Raw genomic sequence first — 16,676 nt, 5'->3', positions numbered from 1 at the left:
AATGTATAATATGTAGCCTACGGCAGGTGATCCAATGTCTCGTTATTATTTTTTTTCTTATTGTATGTTTGTATATATAATTATATATATATTTTTTTTGTTACTCTCGTCTGTTACTGTCACTTTGTCCTATCGTTGTCTAATATCTTTTCACTTTTGTTTTGAATGTTCTTAATTGGAAAATGCAAAAATAAAATATATATTAAAAAAAAAAGTTTAAAGATGGCATCTTCCAACTTCTTGTATTTTTGGTCCACTTCCTCGTGGACATCCAGGATGGCAGCCTGGTGGTCAGCATGGTCTTTTTCTAACTTTTATTGACCAGTACATCAATTTTGCTGAGAGTTTCAGAAATTGTCTCTTGGATTCTTGTTATACCCTTGTCCATTTCCATTCTGAACCATTCTGGTGCTTCTTCCGAGCTAGCATCCGCCGGGCTGAAGAAGGGCTGTCAGAGAGGGGCATTTTCCATGCCTCGTCTGAGGCTTTGACATATTGTGCATCCTTTGCTTTGGCGATACAATAGATGTTTTAACTTCCAACTCACTATTTACGAACAGGTAAACCGTGTCAAAATGCCTTAAAATTGTTTGAACGTTCGAGGACGCTACGCAGACGCGTCTTGTTAGAGCTTCGCCATTGCAGGAAGTCGGGCTAAACTATCTTGATTGCAATGAAAAAAACTAAAGGATAAAACAGAAGATCAGTTGATCACTCTTTGTTACCGTGTCAAGTGATTATGATACCAGACAGCTTCCTTTTCATTTGATATCATACCATTTACTTTTAAAGACAGTTAAGTTATTTACATTCATCAGCCTTGGTTTCCGATGCTCTTGGTAGGTTTATATGTCATTGGGGCAGAAGTAGAGAATCTAGATCAGCCCGCGATGTCACGTTCTGACCTTAGTTCCATTGTTTTGTCTTTGTTTTAATATGGTCAGGGCGTGAGTTGGGGTGGGCAGTCTATGTTCTTTTTCTATGATTTGGGATTTCTGTGTTTGGCCTGGTATGGTTCTCAATCAGAGGCAGCTGTCAATCGTTGTCCCTGATTGAGAACCATACTTAGGCAGCCTGTTTTCACCCTTGAGTTGTGGGTGATTATTTTCTGTTCTGTGTATTCACCGTACAGGACAGTTTCGGTTCGTTCGTTGTCGCTTTATTGTTTTGTTTCAGTGTTCAATTGTTTTATTTAATCAATATGGACACTTACCACGCTGCGCATTGGTCCTCCTCTTCTTCCACCAACAACATCCGTTACAGGCAATAATTTTGTGGTCATCACTGGTTGCAATTTGCCCTGTACCAGGCTCTAAGCCAATATAAGAAGTTATTATGAAGGATAAATATCTGTCAATATCAGAGATTTGGATATAATGACGAGATACCTACGTCTACAACCTCACAATTGGATTCCTTTTCCACAGAGCGGAATGGACGGCGGGTCGAACTCCGGCCTATTTCTCTCTTTTGATTGGTGGGATACATCTCGTTATTTTAATACTTTTTTGAATATTCAATGAGTGTTGTTGATGTCAACCGCCTGTATTCAATAGAGAGCTACTATGCTACTATCCTCATGTCATTAATATGCATAGCCATCTCAGGAACTCCGATCAAAGTTGCCGGGATGTCACGTGTCGTACATATATCAGTACACTTGTGACGACCTAAACGTTACCAAACTTCTATTCGATCAAATAAATCTTACGTACCAAATAAGCCATTACATTTTTTGGTTGTTCACCAAATCGACATGCTCATTGACCTTCATACAAAAACTCCTCGATTAGTGAGCAACAAAAACTAAACAACCCCACCTGCTGGAGAAGACACATTTTTGGCCCAGTTATCGCTCTTCCTTCGTCTCTTCTCTCTGTCTTAATGACTAATGACTTTGACATGTCCATCAAACATGCAAGACATTATGGAATTGCTGCTAGTTGAGCATTCTAAGGGCAATTAATCCATTTGATAGAGTTTAGGTTCTGGTTTTAAATTTAGGGGTGGTTTATCAGATTTTTTTGTCCTCTTGTCATGTGGCAATCAATCATTTTGGAAATAAAGGAGGAATATCTAGCACTGTTAAAGAGAAAGATCTCCCTATCAAAAAAGGGGAATAATCTGGAAACAGCATTTTTAAAACCTCTGTAAATTCCAAGACAAATTACTTAAAATCCACCACACAGGAATCAGTAATAGAACGATTAAAATAATTAGAAGTAACAGTAAGAGATTAACAAAACCAGCTGGACAATCCTATTACATTGTCTAAACTAAATGATAAAATAAAGGCCCTTGAGTGGTAAAGCCTGTGGGCTGGACAGAATTCAAACAGCGATGCTGAAACAGCAGCTATAAGCTGAGAGGCTATTCTCAAGCTGTTTTATTAACCTACTGATGAGGGTAGGCTACTTTCCTGAGATCTGGAGCCAAGGCTTTATCACACCTATATAAATCAACGGTGACAAGTTTTGACCCTAATAACTATAGAGGCGTCTATGTTAGTAATCTTCTTAAGTGGACACAACATTTTCAGTAAATGTCCAATGGGGTTCTTCCCTAAACAACAAATCATATACAGGTATATACCCTTATTGAGGTCAGGCACTGATGTTGGGCGATTAGGCCTGGTTCGCAGTCGGTGTTCCAATTCATCCCAAAGGTGTTTGATGGAGTTGAGGTCAGAACTCTGTGCAGGCCAGTCAAGTTGTTCCACAGCGATCTTGACAAACCATTTCTGTATGGACCTTGCTTTGTGCACTGGGCATTGTCATGCTGAAACAGGAAATGGCCTTCCCCACACTATTGCCACACATTTGGAAGCACAGAATCGTCAAGACTTTCATTGTATGCTGTAGTAGATTTCCCTTCACTGGAACTAAGGGGCCCAACCCGAACAATGAAAAACAGCCCCAGACCATTTACAGTTGGCACTATGCATTCTCCTGGCATCCCCCAAACCCAGATTCGTCCGACGGACTGCCAGATGGTGAAGCTTGATTCATGACTCCAGAAAACGCATTTGCACTGCTAAAGAGTCCAATGGCTGACACTTGGCAATGCACATAGTGATCTTAGGCTGCTCGGCCAAGGAAATCCATTTCATGAATCTCCCAACAAACAAAGTTATTGTGCTGATGATGCGTCCAGAGGCCTTTTGAAACTCGGTAGTGAGTGTTGCAACCGACAACAGACAATTTTTACACACTGCGCGCTTCAGCACTCGGTGGTCCCTTTCTGTGAGCTTGTGCGGCCTACCACTTCGCGGCAGAGACGTTGTTGCTCCTAGATGTCTCCACTTCACAATAACAGCACTTACAGTTGACCGGGGCAGCTCTAGCAGGGCAGAAATTTGACGAACTGACTTGTTGGTAGGTGGCATCCTATGACGGTGCCATGTTGAAAGTCACTGAACTCTTCAGTAAGTCTACTGCCAATGTTTGTCTATCGAGATTGCATGGCTGTGTGCTCAATGTTATACACCTGTCAGCAACGGGTGTGGCTGAAATAGCTGAATCCACTAATTTGAAGGGGGTCCACATCCTTTTATATATATAGTGTATTTGCCTGTTTTTTATAGCCTTTACATCTTCATGCCATGTGGAATCATTCTTAAAAATTCTAATTGGTATAGGAGACAAGGTATATGATATTATTCATGGGATTTATAAGGAAAACAAAAACAAAATAACACAATTATTTAGTCAGGACAGAGGAGTAAGACAAGGTTTCAATATTAGTCCAACCTTATTCAATATTTATATAAATTAATTGGCTACCATATATTACAATCTACATCACTGCGATTCAACTTAGAAGACAAAGACATAAAGTTTATTTTATAAGCCAATGACTTAGTAATCGTGTTACCAACAGAATAGGGGCTACAACAAAGCCTGTCCTTGCTAGAACAGTATTGTGAGGACTGGGCACTAACCATTTTAATATTGACCATACCAATGTAATGATCTCTCAGAATAAAATCCAGATCTCAGGAAAGTAGATAACATTTCACCCTAGGTGAAACAATTCTGAAACGCACCACCAACTATACATACCTTGGTCTGTCTACAGACTCTGTCATAACTCCAGTCCTTCTATATGGCAGCCTAATGTGGGACCGGAATTTTGTACAAAGATATTGAGCATGAAAAACCCAGCAACCCCCCTAGTAGTTTTACTAGCTCCAGTACGACTGTGGCTAGATACCGCTGTCAAGGGTTCCAGTAGTTTTACTAGCTCCAGTACGACTGTGGCTAGATACCGCTGTCAAGGGTTCCAGTAGTTTTACTAGCTCCAGTACGACTGTGGCTAGATACCGCTGTCAAGGGTTCCAGTAGTTTTACTAGCTCCAGGACGACTGTGGCTAGATACCGCTGTCAAGGGTTCCAGTAGTTTTACTAGTTCCAGTACGACAGTGCTAGATACCGCTGTCAAGGGTTCCAGTAGTTTTACTAGTTCCAGTACGACAGTGGCTAGATACCACTGTCAAGGGGCAGGGATTTAGTAGTTCCAGAACGACTGTGGCTAGATACCACTGTCAAGGGGCAGGGATTTAGTAGTTCCAGAACGAATGTGGCTAGATACCACTGTCAAGGGGCAGGGATTTAGTAGTTCCAGAAGTGGCGACTGTGGCTAGATACCACTGTCAAGGGGCAGGGATTTAGTAGTTCCAGAACGACAGTGGCTAGATACCACTGTCAAGGGGCAGGGATTTAGTAGTTCCAGTACGACAGTGGCTAGATACCACTGTCAAGGGGCAGGGATTTAGTATTTTCCAGTACGACAGTGGCTAGATACCACTGTCAAGGGGCAGGGATTTAGTACAGGGATTTTCCAGTACGACAGTGGCTAGATACCACTGTCAAGGGGCAGGGATTTAGTACTTCCAGTACGACAGTGGCTAGATACCACTGTCAAGGGGCAGGGATTTACTAGTTCCAGTACGACAGTGCTAGATACCACTGTCAAGGGTTCCAGCAGTTTTAGTAGTTCCAGTACGACAGTGGCTAGATACCACTGTCAAGGGGCAGGGATTTAGTAGTTCCAAAACAACTGTGGCTAGATACCACTGTCAAGGGGCAGGGATTTAGTAGTTCCAGAACGACTGTGGCTAGATACCACTGTCAAGGGGCAGGGATTTAGTAGTTCCAGAACAACTGTGGCTAGATACCACTGTCAAGGGTTCCAGTAGTTCCAGTACGACAGTGGCTAGATACCACTGTCAAGGGTTCCAGTAGTTCCAGTACGACAGTGGCTAGACACCACTGTCAAGGGGAAGGGATTTAGTTGTTCCAGCACGACTGTGGCTAGAGAGAACTGTCAAGGGTTCCAGTAGTTTTAGTTATTCCAGTACGACTGTGGCTAGATACTGCTGTCAAGGGGCAGTGTTTTAGTAGTTCCATTACAACAGGAAAATACTCAAATTTGACGCCTAGCAAAGCTCTGAATGCCTATATTCCGACGGTCCTGTGGGGATTTTGTGGGAAATGGCAATCATTTGAGTATCAGTGATTTACTGTTGTATAATTTTACATAGCTAAAATAAGCATTTTCATCTGATTCCGATTGCTTTTGCCTTGTCGTTCTAAACACTAAATTGCATTAGACATATACAAACGTTAATAAGCTAATTTTATTTAATGTCCACACAGCCATTAGTTTTATAGTATGCATATTGTAAAACCAATCAAGTCCTTTCCCTCTCAAATTCATATTTTGTGTGGGAGATTATGGCTACAGTGATTTGCTAGCTCTCTAATCTCACTCCTCTCAAAAAATACTGTCAACAACATTCACACAATTTAGAGCATTATCCAAGAGTGAAATTGAGTAAGCTGGAATGTTCTCTCTCCAGATCGACACAACTCAGGACATAACTTCTCAAAACCAGTGCTCTGTCATTGTGAGATATGTGACAGACGTCGTACAAGAGAGGCTTGTGGCTGAGGCATCCACTGGACAGGAAGGCCATAAAGATCATCAAGGACATCAACCACCCGAGCCACTGCCTGTTCACCCCGCTGTCATCCAGAAGGCGAGGTCAGTACAGGTGCATCAAAGCTGGGACCGAGAGACTGAAAAACAGCTTCTATCTCAAGGCCATCAGACTGTTAAACAGCCACCACTAACATTGAGTGGCTGCTGCCAACACACTGTCAATGACACTGACTCAACTCCAGCCACTTTAATAATGGGAATTGATGGGAAATGATGTAAATATATCACTAGCCACTTTAAACAATGCTACCTTATATAATGTTACTTACCCTACATTATTCATCTCATATGCACACGTATATACTGTACTCTATATCATCGACTGCATCCTTATGTAATACATGTATCACTAGCCACTTTAACTATGCCACTTTGTTTACATACTCATCTCATATGTATATACTGTACTCGATACCATCTACTGCATCTTGCCTATGCTGCTCTGTACCATCACTCATTCATATATCCTTATGTACATATTCTTTATCCCCTTACACTGTGTATAAGACAGTAGTTTTTGGAATTGTTAGTTAGATTACTTGTTCGTTATTACTGCATTGTCGGAACTAGAAGCACAAACATTTCGCTACACTCGCATTAACATCTGCTAACCATGTGTATGTGACAAATAAAATTTGATTTGATTTGATTTTGACAGTACTTTGTCCAGTTGTTGACAGATGTCGTGGATAAACTAAAATTCGACAGGAGCAAGTGCATTGGCAATGCTACGGATGGAGCATCCAATATGCAGGGCAAATATAAGGACTTCTCTCCTCTGTTAAGTCCCCCAGTCAAGTGCATGTATGGTGCTATGCACATGTCCTTAAAATAAATGTTCTTCGGGATAGCCCACTTTTTTTTTTTAAATGTTCGCCTAAAATGACATAACCCAAATCTAACTGCCTGTAGCTCAGTCCCTGAAGCAAGGATATGCATATTCCTGGTACCATTTGAAAGGAAACACTTTGAAGTTTGTGGAAATGTGAATTGAATGTAGGAGAATATAACACAATAGACCTGGTAGAAGAAAATACAAAGAAAAAAACAACATTTTTTTCCTTCTACCACCATCTTTGAAATGCAACAGAAAGGTCGCACTTCTAGCCATCACTCTGGTTGCAATTCCGATGGTGTCCAGAAGATGGCACCAGTGCATGTGCAAAGTTTCAGACGGATAACTTGAAGTATGAGCGAACTACACAACATTTAGTGTGAAGTCACCCAGGTACATTTGGGCAAATCGTGAAGGAGACATTCGCATTCATATTAAATTGTTCTGCAAGAATATCGTCAAATCTGTATACTTGGACTTTCATTTAGCTTTTCCAGTATGAGTAGCCATATTATAAGTTCAACAGTTGCAAAACAACCAGTTTTCATAACTTTATAACTCTGAATATTCTTAAGATTGTTGTCCAAAAGGAAAAGGCATGCTGTTGCAAAAGGTTATCAGCTACATTTTGCGACAGATACAGTGTTTCCGTATACTCCCGTAAAGTCCAGCTCATTGGCTATCTAGCGATCTTTATGCTTATTTGACAAAGTTAGAGTCGATCAAGTGAAGACCACCCGCGTCATCTGTGTGCCATGAAGGTGTCGCTCTCTGACCAAATTTGATGTCCTATAGGATATACTACACCCCTAATGATATAGTGAAGTCTGGTTACATTCTAGGATCTGTGAGGAATACATACAAACGTGATTTGACTGGTTGAAACAACGTTTAGGGTTAGATTTTCACAGATTCCTTTCTTTGCAAATTGAACGAGTGGAAATACAAAATCGATCGTGCTTGCTATATGGACCTTTTCAGGATATGAAAAAGGATGTTATCTAACAAAACGACACTTCATGTTATCTCTGGGACCCTTTGGATGATAAATCCGAGCAAGATTTCAGAATGTAAGTACACATTTCACCTTTAGAGGTGAATTTATCAAACCTATCGCAGTGAAAAAGTGTTTTGTTGTTAGGAGCTCTCCTCAAACAATAGCATGGCATTTATTTGGAGTAACAGCTACTGTAAATTGGACAGTGCATTAGAAAGAATTTAAGCTTTCAGCCAATATAAGACAATTATATGTACCGACATTTGTTGCTTCTCTAAAATCTGCAATCGTGACACAAGGCGCTGCATGATTTACAACTGCCTTGTTGACGGAACGCCTATCCCTAAGAAGTTTCTGGTTTGTCTGACACAACCCGAAATTGTCTTAGCAAGTGGATCACTGTTTGCTCACCTTAACGACATTGCTGTGTTACTCCGTGAATCCTACCAAAGGATGGATGCGTGGGAGAAGAGCCAGGACACGCGACACAGACGCCTATCTCCAACCGAAGAAACACGCTGGTGGGCTAAGGATAGTGCTTTGAAGAAGATCTTTGGATCCTTTGGAAAACCAGACCAGGGTCTATATTTTGAACTACTCCTCGCACTATCAGCCAATGACTATCTTTTTACTCCAGTGCTGCTCTCTTACAGGTTACGTTCTATGTTTGGAGAGGTGTTCAACCACTGTTTTTTTTGCGTACTCCCATGACTTAAAGCCAGCCAGCTGACCCTGAGCAACAGTTAGACAGTCTCCGTGAGTATTGTGGATATTTTAGAATCTCTTTTTTTCACTCTAGGCTTCATGTGATGAGAGGTTGTTCAATCATGACACATTCAGTGTGTTTTCTGTAGAAGTTTTTATAACAACGTGCAGCGTGTGTGTGTGTGTGTGTGTGTGTGTGTGTGTGTGTGTGTTCAGCAGCCTTTTTAAAGTAGTACTGCAATAGTGAAAAATGGTTGTGATGCAGCTAGGTGGCTGTATTAGGGGCTGGTCGTGTGTGTGCATGCGTGCATTAGCAGGGCAGCCGTGTGGGAGTATACAGGGGCCGGTTCTGGTGGGCCGGTCTGGATCAAAGTCCAGGGCCGTTTTTACTCCCAGTCCGTCCCCGTCTACACCTATTAGCCCCACTCATCGCATTACGGATTCACATGTGAGGCCATGTGCTAAACAGAGTGAGTAAGGTAGTGTAGTAAACAACCAAAGAGTTCAAGACTAAAAGAGCTGAAATGAGCAGTCTACAATAAGGAAAAACTCAACTAGATAAAAACACACTTTATCTAGTCCTTGGCCTGTATCCTAATCTGACTTTGATGCAGGTCATGTTGTTTTTCACATTACCGTCTCTGGTAAACACACACTATATCAAATACAATCTTATTTGTCGCATGCACAGGATACAGAAGGCTTAAATGGTACAGTGAAAAGGTTACTTTCATATTTGCATAGTAGCGATATCAAAAACAGAAAGTATCCAGATGAAAATTTGGTACAAATATTTTATAATTATTAAATGACACTTACCCAAACACACTTGTCTAAACTGATTGGCCATGTGAAAGAAATGCTATAACCACCCCTTAGCCACATCCATACTGAACAAAAATATGAACACAACATGCAGCAATTTCAAAGATTTAACCGAGTTACAGTTCATAGAAGGAAATTGGTTAATTGAAATGAATTCGTTAGGACCTAATCTATGGGTGGGTCTGGGAGGGCATGGGCCCAGCAACTTGGAAGCCAGGCCCACACGCTGGGAAGTCCCAGTCAATCAGAATGAGTTTCCCCACAAAGGGCTTTATTAAAGAGAGAAATACTCACCAGCGCCCGCACTAGACATGTACACATATTCATGAAATACATTAGATGGACATAATCACCCCAGACACACCTGGCTAACTTGATGGGTCATGTAATGATCTGGCGAACTGGAGTCTTTTGTTTAGACATGTAGCTATCTAGCAAAACAATTCACCATAATTTCAACCCATACTACTAGCAATACAAACAGATTGTCATAGCTAGCCACCATGCATGAAATGCTGCATTATGAATCTGCAGGTAGCTAAAGCTAACCAACTAGGTTCAATGTTAACTAGTTAGCTCAAAATAACCTATAACTAGCAATGCAAATAGATTTCTGAGATACTAATACTATTACTACCCAAATCATACACGTAATGTTTGCTAGCGAGCCAGCAAGCTTTAAATTGCAATGAAAACAACTTTTGGACAAAATGTGAAATGTATAATATGTGAAAATGTAGCTAGACCCTTACCTATACACAGTGCATTCTGAAAGTATTCAGATCCCTCAAGGGCTGTGGATCTAGTAGGTGCCCTTCCAGATACATTAAAGGACTACAGAAGTGAGGATTACTTTGGAGAACTATGGAAAGAGGTGATGGTGAGAGCTTCCAAAGAGCTATCTTTTATCAGGTGCTTGACAGTCTCACAGCGGAGCTGTTGAGGCGTTTTTCAAAGAAGAATCGCAAGATGATGCAAGGGATCCAGTCTCCCAACCCAAAGAGTACAACATTCTTGAATGGGGAGCCTCTGTTTGCCTTTGCAAACATGAGATTCATCAAACCAAGCGGCTTCTTGATAGGAGAGAAGTGGAAGGGACAGACTGTCTACTCTCCTTGACTTTGTTGTGTTTCTAGAACCTTATAAAGAGGTCTTCCCATGAGCTATTTCGACTTTGTAAGGTTTCTGTTGTTACACCAGTCAGCATTGCTTCTTGCGAGTGAAGCTTCTCAGCTTTAAAACGGATTAAAACCCACCTGAGGACAACAATGGTTGATGACAGGTTAAGTCACCTCTGAATTCTCAGTGTTGAGTCAAGGAGGGCACGCTCCCCTCAACATGAATGAGTTTGTGAAACATTTTGCCAGTTCTCACCAGAACCGCAGATTTATGCTATTTAACTCTACCTAGGATAATTTGGCCCTCAGGTGGTCCCTCCGGTCATGATTAAAATCTGCCCCGTATACTAGCTAGTACACTGACATTCCAAAATGATACATCCAAAGGGTATCATGTCACACAGATTTAATTTGGTCTTGATTAGGCAAATTCCAAAGCTTTTCTTTGCTATTAGTTAACATAATATATATGAGCATAAATATGACACTGTAAGTTTGTAATATTGATGGGCACCAAACATTTATTTTAGTTTTCAAGTCCATTTCTGCTTGGATGTCAAATTGCAGTGTGTTTTTTTGTAAATGTACTTTTTAGTAAATAAACTATGCAATTTCTGTAACACACAAATGCTATCTTATCTCCTTGGTGCTTGAGCTTTATTTACTGAAAATAATTTGGATGTTCAACACTTATAGACACAGATTATGAAAACAGAGTGACCAAAGTCTCTCCAGTATGTGAGTACAGTGTGTGTGTGTGTATGTGTGTGTGTGTGTGTGTGTGTGTGTGTGTGTGTGTGAGAGAGAGAGAGAAGTTGAGCTGCAATTCCGAGGTAGAGACACTGACTATTCATAGTATGTTAAAGAATTCTAGTGAAGTAACCCTTTTGGACCACACTATCTGTCACATTGAATTCTAGTGAAGTAACCCTTTTGGACCACAGTATCTGCCACATTGAAGAACTCTGGGTTCAGTGAATTATCACTTCTACCTCTTATCAGCAATCATAGGATTAATTCATGCTCCTTAGATCCCAGGTTAGGGTTACACACTCATTTTCTGTCATGGTCTATGGACCCCCTGAAGTAGCCTTGGCCACCCCATGTATAAAACTGTAGTTCCGCCACTGGTAATAATGTGCAGTGTAGCCCAAAGATATTGTTTTTGTTGTGTTGAACTTGACAGTAACAGGTGTGTGTGTGTGTGTGTGTGTGTGTGTGTGTGTGTGTGTGTGTGTGTGTGTGTGTGTGTGTGTGTGTGTGTGTGGGGTGTGTGTAGTATATATATTTTTTACTCAGTGAACGTTATTTTTTGCACACATGTAGCCTTGTGCACTTGATCAATGTCAATATTGGCCCCAAAAATAGAGCAAAAATAGAATGCCTGTTTGTTTCATTCTATTTCCACTTTAACATGTTTTTTTCCCAAGTGCAATATTTACAGTTGAAGTCGGAAATGTACATACACTTGGGTTGGAGTCATTAAAACTCGTTTTTCAACCACAAACTATAGTTAACAAACTATAGTTTTGGCAAGTCGGTTAGGACATCTACTTTGTGCATGACAGAAGTAATTTTCCAACAATTGTTCAGACAGATTATTTTACTTATAATCAACTGTTTCACAATTCCAGTGGGTCAGAGGTTTACATATACTAAATTCACTGTGCCTTTAAACAGCTTGGAAAATTCCAAAAAATGATGTCATGGCTTTAGAAGCTTCTGATAGGCTAATTGACATCATTTGAGTCAATTGTAGGTTTCAAGGCCAACCTTCAAACTCAGTGCCTCATTGCCTGACATCATGGGAAATGAAAAGAAATCAGCGAAGACCTCGTAAAAAATTGTAGACCTCCACAAGTCTGGTTCATCCTTGGGAGCAATTTCCAAATGCCTGAAGGAACCAAGTTCATCTGTACAAACAATAGTACGCAAGTATAAACACCATGGGACCACATAGCTATCATACCGCTCAGGAAGGAGATGCATTTTGTCTCCTAGATATGAACTTACTTTGGTGCGAAAAGTGCAAATCAATCCCAGAACAACAGTAAAGGACCTTGTGAAGATGCTGGAAGAAACAGGTACAAAAGTATCTATATCCACAGTAAAACAAGTCATATCGACATAACCTGAAAGGCCGCTCAGCAAGGAAGAAGCGACTGCTACAAAACCGCCATAAAAAAGCCAGATTACGGTTTGCAACTGCACATGGGGACAAAGATTGTACTTTTTGGAGAATCATCCTCCATAGAACTGTTTGGCCATAATGACCATCGTTATGTTTGGAGGAAAAAGGGGGAGGCTTGCAAGCCGAAGAACACCATCCCAACCGGTAAACACGGGGTGGCAGCATCATGTTGTGGGGGTGCTTTGCTGCAGGAGGGACTGGTGCACTTCACAATATAGATGGCATCATGAGGTAGGAAAATTATGTGGCTATATTGAACGATCATCTCAAGACATCAGTCAGGAAGTTAAAGCTTTGTCGCAAATGGGTCTTCCAAATGGACAATGACTCCAAGCATACTTCCAAAGTTGTTGCGAAATGGCTAAGGACAAAAAAGCCAAGGTATTGGAGTGGCAATCACAAAGCCCTGACCTCAATCCTATAGAACATTTGTGGGCAGAACTGAAAAAGCCTGTTAGAGCAAGGAGGCCTACCAACCTGAGTCAGTTACACCAGCTCTGTCAGGAGGAATGGGCCAAAATTCATTGAACTTATTGTGGGAAGCTTGTGGAAGGCTACCCAAAACATTTGACCCAAGTTAAACAATTCAAAGGCAATGCTACCAAATACTAATTGAGTGTATGTAAACTTCTGACCCACTGGGAATGTGATGAAAGAAATAAAAGCTGAAATACATAATTCTCTCTACTATTAGTCTGACATTTCACATTCTTAAAGTAAAGTGTTGATCCTAACTGACCTAAGACAGGGAATTTTTACTAGGAATACATGTCAAGAATTGTGAAAAACTGAGTTTAAATGTATTTGGCTAAGGTGTATGTAAACTTCCGACTTCAACTGTAACATTGGATTGGTTTCTTTTTTAGAGTTAGGTTCACATGAACTACTTTTTATTTTACACACAGAGACTGATCGTGTAGATCATATTCCTTGTTGTTTAATTAGTTAAAACCTGCATTTCCCCTAGCTGTTACGGCTTTCTTCCGTCGAAGGAGAGTCGGACCAAAATGCAGCGTGGTTAGTTCGATACATGTTAAATAACGATGAAAACGAACAATACAAAACAACAAAGGGAAATATGAAAACCTAATACAGCCTGTCTGGTGACAACTAACACAGAGACAGGAACAATCACCCACAAACACACAGTGAAACCCAGGCTACCTAAATATGGTTCCCAATCAGAGACAACGAGAATCACCTGACTCTGATTGAGAACCGCCTCAGGCAGCCATAGACTATGCTAGACACCCCTACTAGCCACAATCCCAAAACCTACGAAAAAAAACCCAACATAAACACAACACAAAATAAACCCATGTCACACCCTGGCCTGACCAAATAATATTATAAAAAACACAAAATACTAAGACCAGGGCGTGACACTAGCAGGGATTTTTTGCATGTTTGTGCAACAACAAAAACGTGTCACCTTTTTGGGCCCTCACCAGTTTGCATCCCTGTGCTCTCCTCTGGTGCCAATAAGATACTGTTTGCTCAATTGGGAGTTGAGAATGTTGATAACTGGAGACATATTAGAGTATTTTCTTTGTCTTCTCTTTTCAGCAATAGCCATTTGCTTTCTAAACTATGTTTTTCCTATGATTGTATTTTGAAGTATTGATGTAGGCCTAGACCAATTAAACTTATTTTCACTGACTGCTGCAACTCAACAATCAGCTATTTGGTAGGCTATTTGCCGCACCCCGGCCAAATTGCGTACTGCCAAAATTGCTCATTTAACCTTTTCATACCTGAGTTCTGAATATCCCTAACCGTCGACCCAACATGAATTGTTTTATGCATGTGATGTCAGAATGCACTCACTGTTTCAAAATGTGATTGTTACGCAATAGGACAGTTAACACGCACTACCTGTTAGTTATCTATAGGCTATGTTTCAACTTGTAAATTTCTAAACATTTTCTAACAGGTTGTATTTTCTAACAACAGTTTGAATTGAGGTATGTTCTGCCTCCTCATTAATTTGCATAGAAGTAGCTCCTTTCAGCACTGTGGGCAATTTATGTTTGAGGCTTTACATTTCGAGGATCCCACACACTTCACCAATGTTTCCGCAGATCAAGTATGCAGATAGATGCGTGCAGTTTTGCACAAATTGGCACCTTTTCTGGCTGACACTCGCATGCCCTTTCTTATTGTTTTCCTTATAAATCATAACTTTGGACATGTGTACGTTCCTATCAAAGTAAGTGCCTTATTTTCTGTATATCATGTATTTTCGTTTCTACTGTAGCAGCAGTATGTATGTATGTATGTATGTATGTATGTATGTATGTATGTATGTATGTATGTATGTATGTATGTATGTATGTATGTATGTATGTATGTATGTATGTATGGAGCATAATGTATTTACAGTTTTATTCATGTTTTCAAGTACTGCTGACAAATAATGCATTCCGATTATTGCATAGATTGTAATGGACACCTATGATGTGTGTAGAATACTTTTTAAGGTTGTACTGATTATAATGAGCTAATGATAAGCTATTTGCGGCGCCATGCTTGTTGACATTATACAATTCATTCTGGTCTGACAGACCAAAGATGTTATAATGAGGTGAAGGAATGGTTCACTCATCTTTCAGGTAAACTTCTGGAAGCGAATGAAGGGATGTGAATGATCGTAGATGACACACCCCCGTCAACATGCGTACAGCAAACAGACTAAACATCTTGTTTCCTCTTATCTTTGGTTGATGTGAAAACAAATGTGGCGGTGCGCACAAACTACCCATCATCGGATTGCTTTCAATTTCTAGAAAGTGTTTTACTAAATTATTTAGATAAATGTTGAGCTGACCCGTGATGTGATGAATTATAAATAGTATTTGCTATTACGTAATACATATTGTGTTTTTTGTCAGCCAAGAGTTATCTAAATGACCGTTTTATGCGTGGATTAATTGTTAGAGTAGAGGACCTTGTGCATTTCAGGAAAAATAACAATGTGTATATCCCAGGACAAATTAGCTAGCAACAGCAAGCTAGCTATCTAAATAGCAACTGCAAGCTAGCCAAATTGCCATAAATGTTTAATGCTTTTCACCTGTCCCCAAATTAATATAATGATTCAGAGTTTGTTTTGATATTTCAACCTGCGTGTCGTGATCGCGTTTGGTGTGGGGGACAAAATCGATTTTCACACGTTGGCGCAGGCGGTTTGGGCATGGTGTTAGCGCTTGGGCTAATGTAGCTTACATTTTCCTGGGTTGGATGATTGTGTTATTTTTTATTTTTTTATTTCACCTTTATTTAACAAGGTAGGCTAGTTGAGAACAAGTTCTCATTTGCAACTGCGACCTGGCCAAGATAAAGCATAGCAGTGTGAACAGACAACACAGAGTTACACATGGAGTAAACAATTAACAAGTCAATAACACAGTAGGAAAAAAAAGGGGGAGTCTATATACATTGTGTGCAAAGGGCATGAGGAAGTAGGCGAATAATTACAATTTTGCAGATTAACACTGGAGTGATAAATGATCAGATGGTCATGTACAGGTAGAGATATTGGTGTGCAAAAGAGCAGAAAAGTAAATAGATAAAAACAGTATGGGGATGAGGTAGGTAAAAATGGGTGGGCTATTTACCGATAGACTATGTACAGCTGCAGCGATCGGTTAGCTGCTCAGATAGCAGATGTTTGAAGTTGGTGAGGGAGATAAAAGTCTCCAACTTCAGCGATTTTTGCAATTCGTTCCAGTCACAGGCAGCAGAGAACTGGAACGAAAGGCGGCCAAATGAGGTGTTGGCTTTAGGGATGATCAGTGAGATACACCTGCTGGAGCGCGTGCTACGGATGGGTGTTGCCATCGTGACCAGTGAACTGAGATAAGGCGGAGCTTTACCTAGCATGGACTTGTAGATGACCTGGAGCCAGTGGGTCTGGCGACGAATATGTAGCGAGGGCCAGCCGACTAGGGCATACAGGTCGCAGTGGTGGGTGATATAAGGTGCTTTAGTGACAAAATGGAT

Source organism: Oncorhynchus tshawytscha, linkage group LG27, assembly GCF_018296145.1.
Source record: "Oncorhynchus tshawytscha isolate Ot180627B linkage group LG27, Otsh_v2.0, whole genome shotgun sequence".
Lineage (NCBI taxonomy): Eukaryota > Metazoa > Chordata > Actinopteri > Salmoniformes > Salmonidae > Oncorhynchus > Oncorhynchus tshawytscha.
This window is presented reverse-complemented; position numbering follows the sequence as displayed.